Source organism: Pongo abelii, chromosome 14 (genome assembly GCF_028885655.2).
Source record: "Pongo abelii isolate AG06213 chromosome 14, NHGRI_mPonAbe1-v2.0_pri, whole genome shotgun sequence".
NCBI classification, from domain to species: domain Eukaryota; kingdom Metazoa; phylum Chordata; class Mammalia; order Primates; family Hominidae; genus Pongo; species Pongo abelii.
The window spans coordinates 42465437-42473473 of record NC_071999.2 but is presented as its reverse complement, the minus strand read 5'-3'; the positions used below and the strand labels follow the sequence as shown (position 1 = coordinate 42473473).

General features: G+C 38.1%; 1 long non-coding RNA gene across 1 annotated transcript; it reads left to right on the top strand.

The window, feature by feature from the left end:
- Window positions 1-2380: 2380 nt before the first annotated feature.
- LOC129049495 (uncharacterized) lies at window positions 2381-5704 on the top strand. The gene is made up of 4 exons (XR_008512622.2): window positions 2381-2460; window positions 2620-2695; window positions 2772-2880; window positions 5443-5704. It is a non-coding gene; the product is annotated as an uncharacterized LOC129049495 (long non-coding RNA).
- The last annotated feature ends 2333 nt before the right edge of the window (window positions 5705-8037 follow it).

Below are 8037 nucleotides of genomic sequence, written 5' to 3'. Positions count from 1 at the left end.
ACAAAACACTATATGAATATAAGCTATTAGAGAGACACTTGCTATGTGAACACTGGCATGGGTAGAACAAGCTCTAATTCCAACCACACCTCTTTGGGGAAGTTCATTGTGTGAGTTGAGGTAAGTCACTACCTCTTTGTAAAGCTCAATCTTCAAATTTGAAAATGAAATGAAAGTGGGTGTAAACTCACTCATACATTCCCAAAAACCCAAATAAATTTAAATGATGAAATAATGGAACATTGCCTCCCGGATCCTAATTCTTAAAGGTTCCTTAATACTACCATTTTATTGTTTGAGTGAGTGCCAGTTTTTCCTTTAAAATCTGTCTATTCAATGAAGGCAAACTAAGATATAAGAATTCACAATTAATCTGTGGAATTCCATGATTCATTTTGAGTGAAAAAAAGTGGTCAAAGTGGACAGCTAATCTTTTTTGTTGTTGTTTTGTTTTTTGTGTTTTTTTTTTTTGGTGGAGAGGCACTTAGGATATTGGGCAGGATGAAAAAATAAAAAGTTGCTCACCCTTCTCTTAGGTCTTTAGATCTGCCCTGGTTGTATCACTTACAGTTTTTCCCAGACACATATGCAATGTTGTGACAGCCCCTGATGTATGATAGGAAATAGCAGGATTAAGAGAAACCTCTAAATCAGATAGCATGTGGCACAGCCTAGTTTCCAAACCATCTGAATGGGAAGGTCGGTTTGGACCAGGACTCAGTATGCCCCACATAGGACTCTTTACATCTTTAAATCAGCCACTGGCCAAAGGGAAATTGCCCTCAATCTCCAAAACATCTATGTCATATCAATATTCACACTCACTTTCACTTCATTTTCAAATCAGAAGGTTGAGCCTTAGAGGAAGTGAATTACCTTACCACAAGAATAAACAGAAAATAATTTGCAGAAATTTCCTCTTCTCTGAGGGAGGCAAATAGGATATAGAAACCCTGCCCAGCTGACTGAAATGAAAAGTGCAGGAGCAATCGCCAAAAATCTACTTATGTGGGGACATTTAAATTGCATGAGCAACCCCATCCCTAAGTAAGGACCAGTGCTTGGGAATTAAACACCAATAAAACAGCAAAGCCCATTGTTTTTCCGTGTTCAAAGATATAAAGGAGGCTTCCGAGTCAAAGGTTGTTTTTTTGGTGGGGAGTAGGGGGTGGAGATATTAAGTGTACTGTTGACCAGTGGAGTTGGAAGTAGGTTTTGGTGTTTTGAGGTTTTGTTTTTTTTAATTCCCAGGTTTCCATTATTGCATGCTCCAGTCATTTGGCAATGAGTAGCCACAAATCACTTTGTAACAATAAATGAATGTCTTGTCTAAGGTCTGCTTGTTCCTTGCCTGTTTGCATTATTCTCCAACACAACATTTTTTTCTGGTGAGAGAGGAAAGATGTGTGTGTACATGTGTGCATGTGAGAGTGTGTGTGTGCACCCACATAGGTGTCTATTTTCCATTCTGTTTTGAGGACAAGAAAAGAGTAATAACTCAAAAACAAAAGCAGTATCCTTTAGTTTTTCAACAGTTTCTACAGCTCAAACATTTTCAATCATAAGTGACCCTACTTCTTTTTTGACAGAGATATTCTATTACCTCATAGCTATGTTTTCAAACTTTTTCCTGACCTTGCACACACACAACACACAAGGCTGCTCCTGGCTGGCAGTGATCAGCTACAAAGGTGTTCCTCTGAGGGGGATTGGGCAGGGCATCCCCACTTTGATTTCAGATACTGGGAAATGTCAAGCAACTCCTTCCAAAGGAGCTACGGTGCACATTCTTTCTCTGAAATCCATGTTGCTAATATGATCACCTTACAGACTTGCATCCTCTTTCTCATTTCAAACACATTAATTATCAATATGTTTGGAGTGAAGTTCTGTATGGTTTACCACAAATATAGGCTGTATGGTTTTCCACAAATATAGGCTGCCCTGAACTAGGTGGACCCATTCCTGTAAGTTGCTGGATCTCTCTCTAGAGGCATTGTCTTTGAGGGGATTCTGTCCTGTATAATTTTGCTGCATTATTCTGCAATCAGGAAACAAGCAGGCAGCTCTCAAGTAAAGAACTAATACCTTACAGATTCATAGAACTTATTTCAAAATCAAGGATCAGGAAAAAAGGTAATATTAGGTAATTTTGACCGAAGAATCAGCATTTCAATGACAAATACATATAGGGATGGTGATATGGTTTGGCTGTGTCCCCACCCAAATCTCATCTTGAATTCCCACATGTGGTGGGAGGCACCCAGTGGGAGGTAATGGAATCATGAGGGCGGGTCTTTCCTGTGCTGTTCTCATAATAATGAATAAGTCTCATGAGATCTGATGGTTTTTATAAAGGGGAGTTTCCCTGCACAAGCTCTTTTCTCTTGTCTGTCACCATGTGAGACATGGCTTTCACCTTCCGCCATGATTGTGAGGCCTCCCCAACCACATAGAATTGTGAGTTCATGAAACCTCTTTTTCCTTATAAATTATCGAGTCTCAGGTATGTCTTTATCAGCAGCGTGAAAATGGACTCATATAGATGGGTATTGTGGTTTTAGGATTTGTAACAGGAAAGAACCAGTGTTTGCTAAACATAGCCTGTCCCCTGCGTAGGTGTCATGAGAGCCACCCTTCCCAAAGGAGCACTTGTGAGCAAAGGTGATCAGAGGGCTTTCTGAAGAGTGAGAAGGTGAGGACACTGCATTTGTTGGGCAACACTGTATTTGAGATTTTTTTCTTTCTAAGTTTTTGTTTGTATACACTAGTGACTTCGGAGGGCCAAAAAGAAGAAAAGGGAGTGAGCCAGTCATTAAGACTCCTAATCCCGGCTTATTTTTACTGCTTCTCAACACAGCATTGCAAGTGGTTGATTTGGTAAGTATGAATGCAGTAGACAGAAATCTCTGTTCTTAAAGCATTCTTGCTAATGTCAGAATATTTTCTGAAAGCAGTTTTGGCCCATGAAGCAAATCAACCTACAAAACTGAGGCTGTGCTTTTTCACGGCTTGTTCATTCTTGCTGCCTCATTCTTGTGCATTCTCAAACTCTTATTACATAAAGCTCAAGATTTCAACAGATTTTACTCATAAATTATATCATACTAACTTGGTTCATTTTGAAGGTAAAACAGACTTAGTTAAATAACATATTTCAAAGTTGATTCTGATCATTTAAATGTTTGTGGAAGTCCTCCAATTATTTATTGATTTTTTTTTTATAGAGTCTTGCTCTGTCACCCAGCCTGGAGTGCAGTGGCGTGATCTCGGCTCACTGTAACCTCCGTCTCCCAGGCTCAAGCAATTCTCCTGCCTCAGCCTCCCAAGTAGCTGGGATTACAGGCACCTCCCATCAAGCCTGGCTAATTTTTGTATTTTTAGTAGAGACGAGATTTCACCATGTTGGCCAGGATGGCCTCGAAGTTCTGACCTCATGATCCACCTGCCTCAGCCTCCCAAAGTGTTGGGATTACAGGCGTGAGCCACCGCCTGACCTGAATTTTTTTTAAATGACATTACCATTCGTTGCTTTCATTGTTTCCATGGGAAATGATGTTCTTATATTTTAAAGATGCTGGTCAAAACTTGGAATTGCTTTCACTTCTTTTTTTCCAGCTGAGTGCTTCCAGAAATAGCTTATAATCCACAGTGAACCCTTAAATGCCTCCTTAAAAAAATTGACTACGACTTTATTCCAAAAAATTATGTGGCCACTGTTATAAAATTTTGACTAAAAAAATGTATAAATAACAAAATGCTGATAGTAAATAGTTGTGCCTTAAAAAATATGAAAAATAAAAATGTATTTCACACACACAGAGTTAAACCAAACTAGAATTGGAGTGAGCTGTGTCTGTCATTATTTAAGAAATAAGTAAGAAAATCTTAATTACTGCTTATTAGAAAATCTCATCACAAAATATTATTTACTTACAGCTCATTTGAAATACTCATAGCTGGAAACAAACACAACTCTCATCCTAGTTCTTTGGACTTTAAAACTGAAAACATCTGAGAAGAAAACCCTGCTGGCTTTCTTCAAATGTCACAGCAGACTTAATTGCTTTCTATAATTAAACAAAAACCAACTCATTAGACAATCTGTAAAACCAGCACTTATATGTACTTTGAGCAAAGTTTGTGTGGAACAATCATTAAACAATTAGTTAAGTTTCTCTCTTGCATGGCATCTGCATATATGCACACACACATAGGTATACGATGTACACATATGGATGTACAAGGAATGAAAGCTATCTTTGTGTGAATATTTATAAAGTTCCTTTTTAGTGAACCCAAGTTTAATAAAATGTCATGTGCAGTAGAATATTTGGAAAGACCCATATAAAAAAATCAAAGGGCCTTATTTTCTCAGGTGCTTTCACTGGCAAGAAAAAGAGCTCTTTCTAAATGTTCAGAGGTATACAGTATTTGAGTCAAGAAGAATTTAAATAATCTCCAGCTTTTGATATCATGGTGAAATATAACATTCTCCTAAAAATGTTGCTGAATATAATTGCCAAAAATATGACTAGACTCAGGATGAACAGTTGTTCTGAATATGGATATTCTTATTTTCTAATGTGGAAATAAGAGAACATTAAAATATTGTGAAATGTATGGGATGGAATATCACTTCATCAGTGCATACTATTGGGTTGAACTTTCTGGAGAATACTTTGGTATCTGTGCCAACCTCAGACTCTTTAGTGAAGCACTTGTTTTTTCTCATTTTTATTATTGCCATGGTTTTCAGGTTTTTCTCCCAGCTAATGATGGATGCTTCTTTCCAGTATTTTTATATATTCCGTTTTATGTCTCCTAATCATTCCCCAGTCAGTTTAATCATTACCAGTTGCCATTGGGACTGTGTTAGTTCGTGATTATATCAAGAAAAGCCTTTTCTCTTTGCCTATTTAAGAGAATTATTTACAATTTATAATCCATCATCAGCTGTCTCATTAGAATACTTGATTTTCCCCACCTTACTCCTTCGCCCCCAAAATCACCTGATCTAATGTAGTCTGCAAAACAAAGCATCATCACTTTGAGCCCACGCTGGGCTCTCTCTGCAATGTCCTTCCAAAAACATTTCCTTTAGTCAAAATGACTGATTCACCGCAGCTAAACACACCCATATGACCTGCCTCAAATGCTGACTTTAATAAATTGGCCAAATGAAACATTGAGAATGTCTATATAGTGAGAATACTAACATGCACTTTTTAACAAATGACTGGAGTGTGGTTTTATTGAAAATTACAGTGGTAAAAAGAGAGAGATACAGGAAGGGAGTGTGTGCTCATGCATGGGTGGCCATGTTTCCACGGAGACACTTGTTTACCTCATTAGTCCATTCTTTCCTTTCATAGTAATAGAGTTTTTATCTAGATCACATGACCTCTCAGGATGGAGGCTACATTTCTGTTTCCCTTGCAGATGGATGTGACACGTAACCAAGTTCTGGCTAATGAGATGTCTGAAACTTAAAGTAGAAGAGATGTATCATCTCCTTTTCCTTGCTCCATCCTGCTACCTGAAAAATGGATGTGGTGACAAGCCCTGGAAAATCACAAGGATGAGAACAGCACTGGAGAAATGGTGCAGAGCATGATGAAATTGCCTAGGTATCTGACGGCTGAGTAGAATTGCTCTCCTCCGACTTTTACATCGGAAGGAAATAAAACTCTATTTTGTTTGAGACTCTGTTATTTTAGGTCAATGTTATAAGTAGCTGTAGCCATGTACTAATTCTTTCCACGAACAGCCAGGTTTCGCATGATAGCCTTCAGACATCTGAGAGTCACAGCATACACAGTTCTGATAACCTCATGTTGTTATTGCTCTCAGGAAGTGACTTGCACTTTGGCTAAACCATCTGGACCTTCAAGTTGAAAACTGAAATCATTGCTTCAATGTTACCCAATGGATTCTATTACTGGGGTACACAAAGGAAAAGGAGATGTAAATGGGCCTGAAGGAGAGTCTGACTGCTGGACCTGAGTCAGTTCAGAGACATAATCACAGAATCACATGAGACATTTTGCCAAGTTTTACCAGGGACAAAAGCCAAGGTCTCTTGAATCTCAGCCTAGTGCAGGGATCCTTCTCCTGATGTTTCATCCTTCTTAAAGAACTATCAGAAACCAAATCTTAAGTATAGGTACCTGAGATATTTTTCTAGCTTTTCCCTTTTCTTATTTTCTATTTAGCTGTGTTTCTCCTTGTCCGTTCTTTATTTACTAAACTTTCTATTGAATATCTTTTCTACTTAAAACTAGTCCCATGATTCAAAAGTGGCCCTTGCGTGGCCAACATGGTGAAACCCCATCTCTACTAAAAATACAAAAATTAGCTGGGAGTGGTGACAGGCACCTGTAATCCCAGCTACCCAGGAGGCTGCGGCAGCAGAATTGCTTGAACCTGGGAGGCAGAGGTTGCTGTGAGCCGAGATCATGCCACCGCACTCCAGCCTGGGTGACAGAGCGAGACTCTGTCTCAAAAGAAAAAAAAGGAGAAAAAAGAAAGAGTGAGACACAATTTATCAAATATCACCTTGATTCTCCAGAAGAGATCATTCTCTTCCTCTGTTCAAGGAATTTGTTTTCCTAATGATAATAATTTAACCTGGCTCCCTGCCTGATCTGAACAGCTCACTATATACTCTGACCATTTTCTAAGTACATAGAGAGAAGACAGCTATATAGATTCACACTGTCAAATGCAGCATCCATTGTCTATTTGACAATTGTGAGGGTTGTTGTTTTTTTTAATGGAATCCTTTATATTATTTTGATCCCTGGCTGTATGACATATTCCCCCGTATTATTTGTCTGCAATTATTTTAAGCCTTTACAAAAACTATTTTTCAAGTATGTCAAAACAGTTTTTGAATTAAACTTACAGGCTTTTTCTACCATGCACTGCCTCAAATTCTGAGCCTAAAGAGCAAAATGTTGTTGGAAAAAAAATTTATATACCGAGTTGACCTGGCCCATTTCCATTTCCAACCACATGGGGAAGCAGAATTTACTGTTATTCCCTTATTAAATATAATGTGGCCACAAGCTACATCTGTTCTTAAAACTGTTCATGTATTGCCTAAGATTTTTTTCTCTTTTATCTTTCTTCTTTCCCAACAGTAACAATCTCATAACTGCTTCACAGAGAAAAACAAGACGATCAGCTCAAAACACTCTCAAGTTCTATTTAAAAATGCCCTCCCTCATTTCTTTTTTCATCCATCTACTCAAAGAGTATTTCCATCATCTATTAGATATTTATTGAGTATTTGGGCACTTTAGGAAAGAAAAGTATTTCTCCATCCCAAATACAAAATAAAGGAGTCTCCTATCTGTTTTCAAGGAGCTATAGTCTCTCAGGAGAAAGTCTTCATGTACACAAATCATTAATATAGAATACAGGAAGTTCTGGGTGTCATCAAGAGACATATCATTAAAGCCACTAAAGAAGAGCAGAAGCTTGAAAAGTCATAGCCAGTTTCAGGGACTGTATGTGATCTGGGCCCAATGTAGTTACAATTTGAGAAAACAGACATGGGAGGAGAGAGGTTTTCCAGAGGAAGGAAAAAAGTTGAACAAAGTAATGAAGGTAGAGAAGTATATAAAATGTGCAGAGATATCTTCCAGTTAATCTGGCTTCTCTAATGCAGTAGAAATCTGAAGGAGGAGAGTGAGAGAAACAAATGTAAGAGACAAATTTGGGTCTGTAATATTGGGCTAAATTGCATAGATTTTATTTATTTTGAAATGGTGAGCCATTGATGGTTTTCTAGCAAGTCAGAGGTATTCAGAAACATTAATCTGACAGCTATCTAGAATGAATGGGAAGGGAAAATATTGAAATCAGAGATAGCTTGGATATTCCCTATACTAACCTAAATAATAGGCAAAGGAAGCCTGAGAGAGGCGTAGGAGAAGAATAGAGGAGACGGATGGATACAAGGAAATGTAGAAGATCCAGGATTTGACAACTTCTTTGGATTGAAACAGAGAGAGACAGAGCATATTTCCA